This window comes from Eschrichtius robustus, chromosome 2 (assembly GCF_028021215.1).
Source record: "Eschrichtius robustus isolate mEscRob2 chromosome 2, mEscRob2.pri, whole genome shotgun sequence".
NCBI lineage: Eukaryota > Metazoa > Chordata > Mammalia > Artiodactyla > Eschrichtiidae > Eschrichtius > Eschrichtius robustus.
The window spans coordinates 84,967,170-84,983,763 of NC_090825.1; the positions used below are offsets into that span (position 1 = coordinate 84,967,170).

At 36.5% G+C, this 16,594-nt stretch overlaps 1 long non-coding RNA gene across 2 annotated transcripts in view; it reads left to right on the plus strand.

The window, feature by feature from the left end:
• The window catches only part of LOC137757353 (uncharacterized), a 589,266-nt gene that overhangs the window by 398,679 nt on the left and 173,993 nt on the right, over positions 1-16,594 (plus strand). The gene's annotated exons all lie outside the window — the stretch shown is intronic.

The window sequence follows — 16,594 nt, forward strand, 5'->3', positions numbered from 1 at the left end:
TTGGTTTCATCAAAATAAAAAACTTTTGATCTGCAAAAGACTGTTAAGAGGCTGACAAAACAAGCTGTAGACCCAGAGAAAGTACTCGCAAACCATATATCTGACAAAACACTTGTATCTAGAATATATAAATCTCAAAATTTAACAGTTAAAGAAAATCCAAAGAGAGCATACAGATGGCATATAAGCACATGAAAAGATTTTCAGTATCACTAGCTATTAGGGAGCTGCAAATTAAGATTACAATGAGGAATCACTACACACTCATTGAATAGCAGAGAGAGAAAGAAGGGGGAGGGGGAGTGAAACGTGACAATACTAAATACTGATAAGGATGTGGAAAACTGGATCTCTTATACAACTCTTGTACATAGTTGGTGGGAATATAAAATGGTACAGCCACCATGGGAAAAATAGCTTGGTGGTTTTATAAGCAAAGAATCATACATTTGCCATAACATCCTGCATTTTACTCTTAGTGTTTATCCCAGAGAAATGAAAATTATGTCCATACAACACCTGTACACAATTGTTTATAACAGCTTTCTTTGTAATAACCAAAAACAGGAAACACCAAAATGTCTCTCAGTAAGTAAGTGTTGTACCGTGTAACGGCCATGCCATGGAATGCAATTCAATAATAAAAACGGTGACCTATTGATATACACAATAACTTAACTATGACTTAAGAACATTATGCTAAGTGAAAAAAGCCAATCTCAAAAGGTCACATTTTGTATGATTCCATTTATATAATATTCTTTAAATGGTAAAATTACAAAAGTAGAAAACAGATTAGTGGATTTCAAAGGTTGGAATATTGAGAAAAAGGGGAGGTATAACTATAAAGGGGTAGCAGGAAGGAGATCTTTTGGTTATAGAATGATTCTATGTCTTGATTGTAGTTGCAGTTACACAAATCTACACATATGGCAAAAAGAATAGAACTATGAAAACACATTGTTCCAAAAAAACTACTCAGTTTGATATTGTACTATACTTATGTAAGATGTAACCACTGGAGAAAACTAGGATAAATGTAGATTGGACCTCCCTGTATTACTTTTGCAGATTCCTGTGTATCTATAATATTTTTTTTTTAATTAAGTAATTAATTTGTTTATTTATTTATTTATGGCTGTGTTGGGTCTTCATTTCTGTGCGAGGGCTTTCTCTAGTTGCGGCAAGCGGGGGCCACTCTTCATCGTGGTGCGCGGGCCTCTCACTGTCGCGGCCTCTCTTGCTGCGGAGCACAGGCTCCAGACGCGCAGGCTCAGTAGTTGTGGCTCACGGGCCTAGTTGCTCCGCGGCATGTGGGATCTTCCCAGACCAGGGCTCGAACCCGTGTCCCCTTCATTGGCAGGCAGATTCTCAACCACTGTGCCACCAGGGAAGCCCTATAATATTTTTTAAAAAGAAAAGAACATGATCATAATCCCTTGTTGAGATTCTGAATGTAATACAGTTTTCAAACATGGAAACAATTGACTGAAGAACCCTCAAATACAATGAGAAGTATACATAGTAACTATTTATGCAGATAACAGTATGCTTGGTAAAAAGGAACCCGCAATTTTTAGGACTGTTTGATATGGGTTCCTAGTTGATAGTGGTAGCTGGGGATCTGAAGCACCATATTGTTTCCCTAATAAAGAATACTCAAAAAAAAAAAAAAAAAAAAAAGAATACTCATATGGGAGCAAGGTAATAAATGGAGTAGTGGCTCAGGTCCAGCTCACATTAGATTTGTGGTCGTACAGCATAGGCACTTTCCTAGTCCTAAAACGTATAAATATATTATTTATACATTTATCCAAATGTATAATTGGATTGCACCTACTTGGTAGTTATATGTATTTGAAGGGGGAGGTTCAGGGGCTGTGGTTAAGAACTTTCATTATAGGGAAAGTCAGTTGGAAAACTCTGAAAATTCTCTCTGGGCCAAAATAGAAAATAAAAAGCAGTATAAAATCCTGGGAGCAAAGACAGAAATTAGTGCTACCCTTAAAAATCTAAAGGATGCTGGGATAGTGATCCTGTCATTTAATTCCTCTATCCGTCCCTTTCAAAAACCAAATGGATCTGGAGAATGGAAATGGATTATGGAAAAATCAACAAAATCATAACAGCAATTGCAGCTGTTCCCCTTTTGGTATTTTTGCTAGAAAAGAATTGACATGACCTCAGATACGTGATATTCAGCTACTGATCTGGAAAATGTATTGTTTTCCATCTTTATCAGAAAGGATGATCAGAAACATTTCAAATTCAGTTGGAATGGAACATATTATATATTTACAGTCTTGCAACTGGGCTCTCACATTCCTTACAAATACATCTTCCAAAGAGACTTGTGTCAGCTTGGTATCCTACAGACTGTTACACTGAGCCATTATATTCACAACTACAAACTTCACAGGATGAGCAAAAAGTAACTCATACTTTTGAGTACTTGGTAGAACATATATACTTCAGGAAGTGAGAGGTAAATCTTATGACGTTTTAAGTATCTGTTACATCATTTGATTATGGTAGGGTCCAGGAGTCTGGGTATGCTTGACTATCCTTCCAAAATAAAGGATATATTGTTTTATTTCAACCCTCCCTCCACAAAGAATATGTACAATGTCTGTTAGAACTCTTTGGATTCAACCTGAGAATACTGTTCTAACCCATAAACCAGGTGACACAAAAGACTTCCAGGTTTCAGACTTAGAGAGGAAATTACTCTGTAACAGGTCCAAACTACAGTGCAAGTGGCTCAGCAGCTTGCCATGTGATCCAGCAAACCGTATGCTTTCAAATTTTTCAACATTGGAAAAATATATGAGGAGTAATTTATGGCAAGCCCCAATGAGAGAATCACAGTACATATCCTTAAAGTTCTGAAATAAAAGTAGGTCATCTTTAGTAAATGATTATAAACATTTGGAAAAAAAAAAAAAAAAAAAAGCCTCTGGCAGGCTACAAAGCCCTGAAAGATAGACTTAGTTACCACAGTCACACCAAGTAACTGTGCTGCCAGGACTGGCTGTTCTGAGCCTATTTCTAACAGACTTGTATATTCATAGTCATAAAGTTGGACAGGCTCAGCAGCAAGCAGCCGTAAGTTAGAAATTACATAAGGATCCAGCTTGAGCAGAGCCAGAGGACAAAAATAAGCTGCATGAACAGATATCCCAGACTCCCATATCGTCTACTGTTGCCTCAGTGCCTGCCTATTAAATCCATGTCTATGAATACAAGAGATTGGTCCCTTACGACCAGCTGATAGGGAGGCAACACCTAAATTTGGTTCACAGATGGATTAGCTTAGTAGGTTGAAGCCAATAAAGGACAGTGGCCATAATACAGCCCCACCAAGAGGTGGCCTCGAAAGTTAGTGGTTTGTGGGAAATTCTCAAACTGAGTAGAGCTTTCAGTGTTGTACCCATGTGGAGGGGAGAGTGACCTGAAGTTAAAGTATACACACACTCATGAGTAGTAAATAGCTTGATTGCCTGGTCAGGTGACTGGAAGGAGAAATACAGAAAAGATCAGAGAAAATAAACTCTGGGATAAAGACATGTAGGTTGATATACGAAAAGGTGTTCTTATAGTGAAAATATTTTTACTACATGTTAACACCCATCTGAGAATATCTGCCACAGAAGAGACACTAAATAATGGAGTAGACAAATGGTTCCAATAGTCAGTATCAGTAGGCCACCTCAGCATTGGCACATTGGGTGCATGAACACAGTTGCTATGAGGCAAGAGTAGTGGCTATACATAGGTCCAAAAGCATGGGCTCCTACTTGCCAGGGCAGACGTAGCTACTGCTACAGCCAAATGTCCCACTGTCCAGTAAGAGATACAAAAGCTGAGTTCCTAGTATGGTACCGTACAAAAAGAAGACCAACTATCCATTTACTGGCAAGTTGACTATATTGGACACCTTCCACATGAAGGGGAAGTGATTCATTTTGACAGGAGTAGGTACTCATTCCAGGTATGGATTTGCCTTTAATTTGCAAGCGGTATCCGCCAACACCAACTGTCTGAAGGTGCATATTTGATCCACAAATACGGCATTGCATAAGACCAATAGACCTTCTTCATAACAAAAGAGTTACGGGAGTGGGAAAATTACAGTATTCAATTATTTCGAATACTGTAATATTCAAGAGCTTCCATATGTAGAGCAATTGAACAGTCTGTTGAAGGCACAGCTGAGGCGACAGCTCAGGTACAGTATTCTGAGAAGGTGAAAAATCACCTTCCAGTGTACACTTTAAGTCAACAACTTTTATGTGGTATTCTGTCTCCAACAGGAAGAAAACATAGGACTGGGAGCTAAGTGGTAGAAGCAGGGGTGGCCCAGCTTATGTAACTTCCAATGACCCATTGGAAGAATGTTTGCTTCCCTGTAGCTCTGAGCTCTTTGGTATTAGAGATCTTGATTCTCAAAGCGGGGAATGTTTCTGTCAGGGAAATGTCATTGAGCTATAAGTTATGATTGCCACCTGGGTAGCTGAGGCTTTTATAGTTATGGAATTAATTGGCAGGAAAGAGGTTGGCCATCTCGACACTGGGTAATTTACTGTTAACATCAAACGGGATGGCAGTAAGGGCGGCTGTTACGCACGGAGGAAGGAAGTAATATGTTAAACACACAGATGATCTATGTGGGCACCCGGTACTACTTCCTTGCTCGATATTGGTGGTAAATAGGCACATGCAGTAGTTACAGACTAAGAAGAGCATGGTGATCAGGAACTCAGATCCCTTAGAGGTAAGGGTCTGGATCATGCCACTTAAACTAACAGAGGTACTGACAAAATGTGAGTAGAATATAAAATGGATGTTAGGGGAATGATAGTGTGATTTTTGACCCTAAGATCAGCTGTGTGACAATGTAGTTATATTTTTTCCTGCTAACCTTTCACTTGTAAGTGTGCTTAGTTAGAATTCTGAAGGAGCTGGTGAGCTGGTCAAAGAGAGAACTATACTGAACCCTGATGAGCCACCCAGGTCCATCTTCAGGATTGAAGTTGGGAATAGCCCTTATCTGTCAAAATTCTCTTCGACTATCTTGGATGAAAAGAATTTCCTTTCCCAAAGTGATATTCCCATCTCAGATTATCTCACATCTAATGACTGCCATGGAATAATTCCAGTAGTCCATACTAAGGTCGAATTTCCTTTTGATGTCATCTGAGGCCTTCATTGAGACTGCATAACTGCCCTACTTCTCCCTCTGGCCAATTCTGTTTCTTTTCTTTTTCTTCCACAGAGGGTGATCTCAAAAACACTTCTTAATAAAACTTCTCCATGCTGATCTTTAACTTGAGGGTCTGCATCTTGGGGAACTTCCTTATAGGGATGCTTTCTAAAAGTACCATTGAACTTAATAAGACATTCAGCTTCAAGTAAGCCCTAATTATCTTTTCTTTTCTGTGTTTCCAGTATTTAAGGAACTTCAAGTAATTAAGGAACCGTTTTAATTTAAATGACCTCTTCAAAGTTGACTGACAACTCTGTTTTGATAAGTCAAGATAATTTTATGAAGTCATAAAATGAAAACAAAAGATTTTGTAAAACAAAGCCACTTTTTTGTGTGTGTGTGAGGTTCAAATTCCACTTTGATTCTTATTGTCTATATAGACTGACCTAAAATGTAAATATCATATTTAAGAATTGGAATATAATAGAAAGCAATAGAGCATTGGGGTCCAGAAGAACAGATGGTAATAAATGATATCTGCGTCTCTGTGTGTGTGTTTCCAATATAAGGAAATGCACAAAATGCTTTCTTGGATCTTGTGATTCTTGGAATTTGTCAACTTGCATAGTGGAGTTAATCATATTCTGAATAAGGGTACTGTGTACAAGTCGTATTGTGTTATTCTTTTTAGCAGACTTACATGAAATTAGTATTACACAAATGTTTAGGTCATTAAAAGAAACCTATGAATAACCTAGCATAAATAAAGACAGATTTTCTTTGAATATAAACTGACTAAAACGTGCATTTAAACTTGAGGAAAAATGCTTTATTTTTTCACCTCTATTTATTCTATAGGCAAAGCCTCTACTTGAATTTGGTAGAATGAGGGGGAAATGTGCTGTGTGAGTCTCTTGCCCTATATTTAGGGACATTGTGAGACATAATTTCATTATTTCAATAGACACTGTATCTGTTTTAAGAGACTTTCTCATCAGCATAAGGGAAATAACAGGTATTCAACCACACCACAACCTTATGGTTGGAAACCTCCTCTCCATACACACCCACACACATGCCTTTAATGTCAGTATCTAGCTATTACTTTTTTTTTTTTTAAGGGAAAGGGATGTTTTCTCAGAAATAGCATCATCACCTTCTTACTTTTAAATGGAAAGCTAAAAAAGTGAACAAACACTATGCCTCTGTCCATCTTTCACATATTACTTCCATGCCTTCAGTTTTCCTCCTTCTAATCAAGCTTTCAAGGACTTACTTAAATATATCTTTTTTCTCTTTCATTAACATCACATTTTAAAAGCATGGTTGCTTTTACTCAACAATTTATTGCCTTTTATGTATTTTTTATTGAAGGATAGTTGATTTACAATATTGTATTAGTTTCAGGTGTACAGCATAGTGATTCAGTATTTTTGCAGATTATACTCCATTATAGGTTACTACAAGATAATGGCTATAATTACCTGTGCTATACAATATAGGCTTGTTGCTTGTCTATTTTATACATAGCAGTTTCTATCTGTTAAGCCCATACCCCTAATTTGTCCCGCCCTCCTTCCCTCTCCCCTTTGGTAACCACAAGTTTGTTTTCTATTACTGTGAGTCTGTTTCTGTTTCGCATATACATTCATCTGTATTTTTTTTTTTTAGATTCCACATATAAGTGATTTCATACAGTATTTGTCTTCCTCTGTCTGACTTGATTACACTGAGCATAACGTTCTCTAGGTCCATCCACATTGCTGAGAATGGCAGATTGTCATTCTGTTTTTACAGCTGAGTAATAGTCTATTGTATATATATACAACATATTCTTTATTCATTCATCTGTTGATGGGCACTTGGCTATTGTAAACAGTGCTGCTATGAACATTGGGGTGCATGTATCTTTTCAAATTAGTGTTCTCATTATATACAAATACATACCCAGTAGTAAAATGGCTGGACCGTATGTTTGTTTTTTTTTGTTTGTTTTTTAAGCAAACTCCATACAGTTTTCCATCGTGGCTGCACCAATTTACATTCCCACCAAAAGTGTACAAGGGTTTCCTTTTATCCACATCCTTTCCAATATTTGTTATTTGTAGACATTTTGATGATAGCCATTCTGACGTGTGAAGCGATATCTCATTGTTTTGATTTTCATTTCTCTAATAATTAGCCATGTTGAACATCTTTTCATTAGCCTGTTAGCCATCTGTATATTTTCTTTGGAAAAATGTCTATTCAGGTCTTCTGTCCATTTTTTGATTTTTTTTTTTATGTTGAGTTGTATGAGCTGTTTGTATATTTTGGATATTAACTCCTTGTTGGTCACATCATTTGCAAAATTTTCTCCCATTCCATAGGTTGTCTTTTCATTTTGTTGATGGTTTCCTCTGCTGTGCATAACTTTTAAGTTTAATTATGTCCTGCTTGTTTATTTTTACTTTTATTTCTTTTGCTTAGGAGACTGACATAAATCATAACAATATTTTTTTGCATCAAAGAGTATTCTGCCTATGCTCTCTTATAGGAGCCTAAGGTTTCCATCTTACATTTAGGACTTTAAACCACTTTGAGTTTATTTTTTTATATGCTGTGACAGAATGTTCTAACCTCATTGTTTTACATGTGGCTGTCCAGTTTTCCCAGCACCACTTGTTAAAGAGACTGTCTTTTCTCCACTGTATATTCTTGGCTCCTTTGTCATAGATTAATTCACCATAGGTGCACAGATTTGTTTCTGAGCTCTCTATTCTGTTCCATTGATCTATTTGTCAGTTTCTGTGCCAGCACTATGCTATTTTGATTACTGTAGCTTTGTAGAATAGTCTGAAGTCTGGGAGGGTAATACCTCCAGCTTTGTCTTTTTTTCCTCAAGATTGCTTTGGCAATTTGTTGTCCTTTGTGGTTTTATATGAATTATACAGTTATTCTAGCTCTGTGAAAAATGTCATGGTTATTTTGGTAGGAATTGCATTAAATCTGTAGCTTACTTTGAGTAGTATGGACATTTTAACAACATTAATTCTTCTAATCCAAGAGCACAGGATGTCACTTATGCATTCTTCTGTGTCATTTAGTCTACTATTCATTGCTTCTAGAGTGTTTTTTTAATCCCAAATATTGAGTTAACTGTTTTTGATTGGGTCTTTTTTATATTTTCTAGTTCCTTGTTTAAATGAACTGTGTTTGGATCAATTCTCTTCTTTAATTCAGTTAGGGAATTTTTATTACCAATGTTTTGAATTCATTATCTGGTGAATTTTAAATTTCTGTTTCATTATTTATTTTTTTCAGGGGTTTTCTCTTGCTCTTTCAGTTGAGTGTAGTTCCTTTTCCTTTTCCTTTTACTTAACTTTCTCTGTCTTCATGAATTTAGGTGAAACAGTTACCTATTGTGGTCTTGGAAGGTTGTTCTTATGTGGGAGCATCCCTATGTAGACTTTGTATGCTCAGTGCCTTTGGTGGAGGGCTGGATTTGATGTGGATGCCAGTCACTTCTTTCCTCAGAATGTGCTGGCAACTATTACTTTGGTAGGGGGTGGTGCTGGTGATGGAGAAGCTAGAGCCTGTGCAAGGTGTAAGGCAGGACTTCCTCTCTGTGCAGTGCCAATCATCACCCTGTCAGGGGAAGGGTCTGATCACAAATTGCTAGAGCAGAAGTCCCTGAGGGTTGGGCTTGAGCTAGATTTGTTCCCTTTAAGGTTGTGTTTTTCCTTCTCCTCGTACCAGGACTTTTCCCCAAAGGAAGGAGAGTCCTGCAGCAAGTGGGACCTGTGTACTTCCAGAGGTCCAATGGTCTGCAGCATAGGTGTCTGCAGTTCCATTCAAACACAGCCCGTGATCGTGTATTTTCCCCAGTTGTGACCATCCTAGACCTTGTTATAGGCTGTGGTGTGGAGTGAGTGGCGTTGGAGTGTTGGCTTAGGCTGGGATATGCAGTGGGGTGGTCGTAGGAATTCTGGTGGCCCTGCTGCCATCAGAAGTCTGGACTGCTTCTGTGGCTCTGCTTGAGTAACTGCCCACATTGGCCACCCCTGCCCCATCTGGGCTATGCCTCAGGCCCCCATGTTGCCTATGCATCCCTAGGTGGAATCTTTTCCTAAGCCTTGGCCACCCTGGTTACAGTGCCAAGCTGTGATGTGGAGCGAGCAGGGCTGGGCGTTTGCTCATCTCGGACTGGTCGGACTGGGGCATTCTGGGAGGTAGCAGCCGCTAAGGCAGACCACTCTACACCCTGCCTGGGGGGCAAGCCAGCACCTGCACACTCCTCATGAGTGTAATCTAACCTTCTCCAGCCTTACTATCTGTCCCAGTGTTTGTCCAAGCAACCAAGGGGGCTTGTCTCCTCTGCCTAGGACCCCAGGACTAGGATGACCAGTCTATGGTTTGACCCACTCACTCCCCAGGGCCAGTGTCCACCTGAGTGATCTCCCTTTTCTTCGACTTTCCTCCCAGGGGCCTATGTCCTGACCCAAAGCTTTTCTTCCCATTCTACCCAATTACATGTGTATCTTTCTGATAGCCTTGATTGTACAGTAGTACTTCTACCAGTTTCCAATTAGTTTTCCATGAGAATTGTTCCACATATAGGTGTATTTTTTTTAACATCTTTATTGGAGTATAATTGCTTTACAATGGTGTGTTAGTCTCTGCTTTATAACAAAGTGAATCAGCTATACATATACACACATCCGCATATCTCTTCCCTCTTGTGTCTCCTTCCCACCCTCCCCATCCCACACCTCTAGGTGGTCACAAAGCACCGAGCTGATCTCCCTGTGCTATGCGGCTGCTTCCCACTAGCTATCTATTTTACATTTGGTAGTGTATATATGTCCATGCTGCTCTCTCACTTCGTCCCAGCTTACCCTTCCCCCTCCTCGTGTCCTCAAGTCCATTCCTTACATCTGCGTCTTTATTCCTGTCCTGCCCCTAGGTTCTTCAGAACTTTTTTTTTTTTTTTTTAGATTCTATATATATGTGTTAGCATACGGTATTTTTTTTTCTCTTTCTGACTTACCTCACTCTGTATGACAGACTCTTAATCCATCCACCTCACTACAAATAACTCAATGTCATTTCTTTTTATGGCTGAGTAATATTCCACTGTATATATGTGCCACATATAGATGTATTTTTGATATGTTCATGGGGGGAGGTGAGTTCCACATCTTCTTACTCCACCATCCTGATCTCTCTCCCTGCCTTTTAGGTATTTTTATTCATTTGATTTTTGCATTTAAAAAATCATTATAATAATTTTCCAATTATCAGAAAATTAGGAGCTTCAAGTTCATTGGTTTTTGTCCTTAATTAACTTAATTTTTTAAGTGTATGCAATATAGTTTTTTTTTTTAACATAACAGCTCCTTTGTATCATTTTTGATTAAGAAAATAATCTCCTTAGCAAATTGTCGCCATTAACTTTATGACCCAGACTCCAAAACTTACACCTCATCGTTCCTACAGTCTTTTAAAACCAGAAATACTTCTATGAAAGTTATCATTGGTATCATTCTCTTTGAAATTTATCATTAACATCACTATTTGATATCAAACAAGTATATAGAAAAGTTCCACCCATGCCTTTTATCAAATGATATTGTACTACTACTTTTTCGACTTATCAAATGTCAATATTAGTAGAAAAAAATGTAAATTTTGGAGTAAGAGCAAATTAATTAAATAGTTTAATTTATCCCAGAGCAAATGAATAGACATCCAGTTGGGTGATAGTGAGAACTGCAACTATCACAATTTAAAAATCTGTTAATTATGTAATTGTCTAGGGTTTCTCTCCCTTAAAATATTTCAAGTTCCATGAGAATAGAGGCCATATTTCTCTTCCTAATTGTTGCTTTTTCAGGGCCTAGGGCAAAACCTGATCTACATATAGGCAGAGATAGAGATAAATCAGATACGTACGTTATCATACGTGTGTGTGTGTTTCAGTGAAGGGTAGGAAAAGGGAAGGAGTAAAATTAGTTGCATCTTGAGGCAAGTTAGGACCAGGAGACATAATCACCTTTTTTCTAATTAGCTACATGAAGTCTTTATGGAAAAATATAAGATTTCAAAAGCAATATAAATTAAGTAAAGGATTCTAGCAAATAGGAAAAAAATTGAAAAGTAAAGTATATTAACACATGTTCATATATGTATAGGAATAATATATGTTGTCACTTATTCGCTTAGGTAATAAAAAATTTTAATCATGTTCCTTCTAAAATGATCTAACTGTTTATAATTTTGAAAATAGTCTTGTGTATATATGTACACTATATATATTTTTCTCCTTTGTGTATTTCATACACCATCCAGTTGTGAGTGTATGTGTGTGCGTGATGTATGCATCAGTAACATTTTTCATCATTATGCAATCAATATTCCACATTTAATATGGAATCAGGTATTCCATGAAGTATAGCATTGGGGGCTATATAGAAGCACTCAAGAAAGTTTTTGTTGTTATTGCTGTCGATTATGATGACGGTGATATTTGTATGTGCTGATTAAAAACCAGTCCTACTCCTAGTACATTCGCTGTTCTCATCAAGATACAAAAGCCTTAAAATAAGTACACGGGGTCATGTTGCAAACTGTTTGGCATGATTATATCAACTGTGAACTCTGTGCCAGTCTTGGCATTTGAATCTACTTCTACAGTGGTTGCTATGGTAAGTAATTGTGAAGATTCTTTTTCATATTAAATGAAAAGGAAGTTAAATAACGTGAAGAAGTACATAAAATGGTTATAGAGATCAAAGCTAATGTTAAAGTTGTGGGGCATAAAAATAGAGTTTGAATAGGGACTGATTCACTAGATTATTTTAACCCAAAGGCTTTCCTCCAATTTACAAAGGAATCAGCACCATGCTCAGGCCCACTGTTTAAATAAAATATACTGGCGCCTGAAGGGAGAAAAGACTCATAAATCAGACACTCTTTCAAAGCATCAAAAGAGTCTATCTCACTAACACGACATAGGGTAAGAGAGACAAACTACAGAGGACTGAAGTGCCAGGACCACATAAATATAACTGTTTTCAGGAATCATTTCTAGATATAACTCAGATTCTGAAACTTTCCTCGAATAACAGGTATCGCCTTCAATAGTCTTTTTAAGATGGATTTCAATGCTCATTTACTAGCCGTTATAAACCAGTGTGGAAAATCCAGAATACAGCTGTCAAAATCTGTTTTAGTTGGCTGCTTGTCACCTGTTATTTAGATGTGGGGCAAGGCCATCTTCTAGAATGGAAAAGGCTTTCTGTTATTAGTGGCCAATAAAAATAGGTGTAGAGAAATGAATGACAAAAAGAACGTTCAGCAGATGTATAGGGCCTGTGAAACAGGGATAATTTTAATTATGCAGACAGAAAGAAAACTTCCAAAATCTTACCTTTTAAATCCGAATCTCATCAGTATCTCTTTTATTTCTTATATGTCTTGTTTCATTTATTATCAACAGGTCCAGACTTATTTGTTTGAATAATAATTATCTAGTATCTCAAGGTAACACATTCAGTGCCTATAGGTGCTGGACAGGTAAAATAAATATATGATTTAAATCCAGAATCAGAAAACAGGGAGTTGTGGTGCTTCTGGTAAACCGGAGTGTGTGGAGCCAACCTATAGACGTTCATATTTAATTTATTTTGAAACAATTTGCTGGCAAAAGAAGCACATTTAATTTGACTTCTACTGGCTATAAGTTTTGATAGTTTTTGTAAATCTTTTGGTTAAGCTGAGCCACACTGAGCCTCTCGCCCTCCCTTCTTTTCCCTCTCTTCCTCCGTCTTTCCTTTCCTCCCTCACCCTCCACCTCCTCACTTCCTTCCTTCCATCTTCTCTCCTTTGAAAAACTTCCTTCCTGAAGACATCTGCATGCTCATCTTCTGTTGACTATTCAGTCATTTTAGGGGGAAATGCCCTGCCCTTGGGATGAGGGCATGTGGCTGACTAGCCATGACAGTAACTAGATAAACATAGTCATTTAATTTAGGGTGAAGTATTCCAGGGTCCACTGTTGTCATTAACCTAATTTACATTCTCAAATCTAGCTTCATAAGTAACAGAAGAGATGTTTTTATTTGTTTCCTGGATGTATACATTGATCATTTAATTGGGTCCAAATTATGAAGTAGGTGAGAAAGAATATCAATTCCTTCAAACCTCAGTAATTATTCTTAAAGTTTTTACCACATATTTTCTTCTTCTAATTTTAACAATGTTCAAAATTACACATTATGTCCAATTTTTTAGGAAAAAAGACAAAAGTTGTAGCAGTCTACACATTAAAAAAATTTCCTTTTAATACTCAATGTTATTACTATATATTGCTATATAAATATATATAGCAATATCTAAATATATTGTCATGTATAAATATGAATTGCTACAATTGTAATTTCACTATTTTTTTCTTTATTTTTACTTTATTCCTTTTTTAATTTTTATTTTATATTGGAGTCTAGTTGATTAACAATGTTGTGTTAGTTTCAGGTGTACATAACAAAGTGACTCAGTTATACATATACATGTATGTATTCTTTTTCAAATTCTTTCCCATTTAGGTTTTTACAGAGTATTGAGCAGAGTTCCCTGTGCTATACAGGTCCTTGTTGGTTATCTGTTTTAAATACAGCAGTGTGTACACGTCAATACCATTCTCCTGATATATCCCTCCTCCCCCTTCCCCCAGCCCTGGTAACCATAAGTTCTTCCTCTAAGTCTGTGAGTCTGTTTCTGTTTTGTAAATAAGCTCATTTGTATCATTTTTTTTAGATTCCCCATATAAGCGATATCATATGATATTTGTCTTTCTCTGTCTAACTTACTTCACTTACTATGATAATCTCCAGGTCCACCCATGTTGCCGTAAATGGCATTATTTCATTCATTTTAATGGCTGAGTAATATTCTGTTGTATATACGTACCACATCTTTATCCATTCATCTGTCAATGGACATTTAGGGTGCTTCCATGTCTTGGCTATTTTAAATAGTGCTGCAGTGAACATTGGGGTATATGTATCCTTTCAAACCATGTTTTTCTCCAGATATATGCCCAGGAGTGAGATTGCTGAATCATATGGTAACTTTATTTTTAATTTCTTAAGGAGCCTCCATACTATTCTCCATAGAGGCTGTACCAATTTACATTCCCACCAACAGTGTAGGAGGGTTCTTTTTTCTCCACACCCTCTCCAGCATGTATTGTTTGTAGACTTTTTGATGGTGGCCATTCTGACTGGTGTGAGGTGATATCTCATTGTAGTTTTGATGTGCATTTCTTAATAATTAGCAATGTTGAACATCTTTTCATGTGCTTCTTGGCCATCTGTATGTTTTCTTTGGAGAAATGTCTATTTAGATCTTCTGCCTAATTTATTGAAGAATATGTTAAATACAGTTAAATGGTAACAAATATGCTGTTTGATGGGTTTTGACAAATGTATTCCTCTTTATAACACACTGTCTAATCAATATATAAAACATTTCCATCATCTCAGATAATTCCTTTGTTCACATTTTCAATCAATCCTCTTTTCAACCCCCAATTCAACCACTGTCAGGACTTCTACCATGATAAAGTTAGTTTGATCTTGACTCTCAAATAATTCATTCATATAAAATATATATTTTTGTTGTCTGGCTTCTTTTACTCAACATGATGTTTTGAGATTTATTCATGTTGAGAGGATAAGTAGACTGTTCTTTTAGCTGATGATTATTGCATTCTATCAATATACCAAAATTTGCTTATCCGTTCTGCTCTTGGTAGACATTTGGGTTGCTTTTAGTTGTGTGACTATTATGAACAATGTTGTTATACAAAATACTGTAGAGGCCTTTTGTGTACATAAATTTTCATTTTTCTCATAAAAATGCTAGGAATGGACTTGTCAGTTGGCAAATGCTGATTTTTTAAAAATGGGATTCTGCTATTTTACACTGTCTCCTACAATATATTAGGTTTCCAGTTGCTCCACATCCTTGCCAACATATGTCTTTTTGTCAACATTGAACGTTTTATAATATTAGCCCTTTTGTGAGTGTGAAATGGTACCGAATTTTGGTTTTAATTTACATTTTTCTGATCACTCGTAATATTGAGTACTTTTTTCATGATCTTATCAATCAGTCCTATATCTTCTCTTGTAATGTAACAGAACGAGTCTTTTGCCCATCTTTTAGATTTGCCCTATTATTATAATTATTATTCTGTTATGGGAATTTATTATATATTCTAGATACAGTTTGTCTGATATATGTATTACATGTTCTGAGTTCAGTTTTTGAATGCTGCTTTTGATGAGCAGAAGTTTTCATTTTATATGATTACTGGTTTTCTGTTTGTGTATCTTGAATAAGAAAATGTTGGCTGTATCAAGACCATGAAAATATTCTCACATGATTCCCATTAGAAACTTTATATATCACCTCCTGTTTTTAGGTCTAGAATCCTACTTGAATAAATTTTTATGTTTGATATGACATATAGGTTGAGGTTTATTTCTCTTTCCACACAGCTATTTAAATATTTTTGCAGCATTTCTTCAAAAGACTATTACTCCCAATGAATAGTTTTAGCATGTTTGTAGAGAATCAGCCATATGATTATTTCTGATCTTTCTCTGCTGTCCTAATAATTGACTTTTTTATCCTTACATTGATCCAAACCATATTAATTGTTTTACAGAAAACCTTGCAAGGAAGTCACATAAGTCTTCTAACCTTGTTCTTTTCTAAGATAGTTTTAGGTACTCTTGGTCCTTTGCATGTCATAACAATAGTTTTAAATTAACTTTATTGCTACAGGAAAAAAGAGTGCCAGTAGAAAACTGTAAGGAAGATAAAGTCCATTTATAATACTGAATTGTATTTATCAATACCATCAATTTATGTCATCTGTTTGCAAGGTGAATCATTTGTCGGTGCCTACAACCATATTGTCTTATATGATACAAAACACTGTAGATGTTATACGTATTACTAGCACTTGATATCAAAAATGAAAAGATAATATGAAACAGAAATTCATATTTAATTACAGGTATAACAGTTCATGCGTTGATAATGAAGAAGCAGCAGTGTGATTGCTTTACAGTAGCCTAGCCTATACACTAATGAATGAATCAGTATAAAATTTTTATGGCATACAGTACTACAGTCATATTCATAATAGAGTATTAGAAATATTGTTTACAGTATAAAAAAAAAAACACTTACCTGTGATGATAGGCTGATACACAGTTTCTTCAATTAAGAGAGAGAGAGAGAGAGAGAGGGAGGATAGGAGGGAGGAGGGAGGTGAGGAGGGAAGGTGGGGAGAGGGAGAGAAGCTAGAGGGTACTGTTTGGTAATGTAATTCTT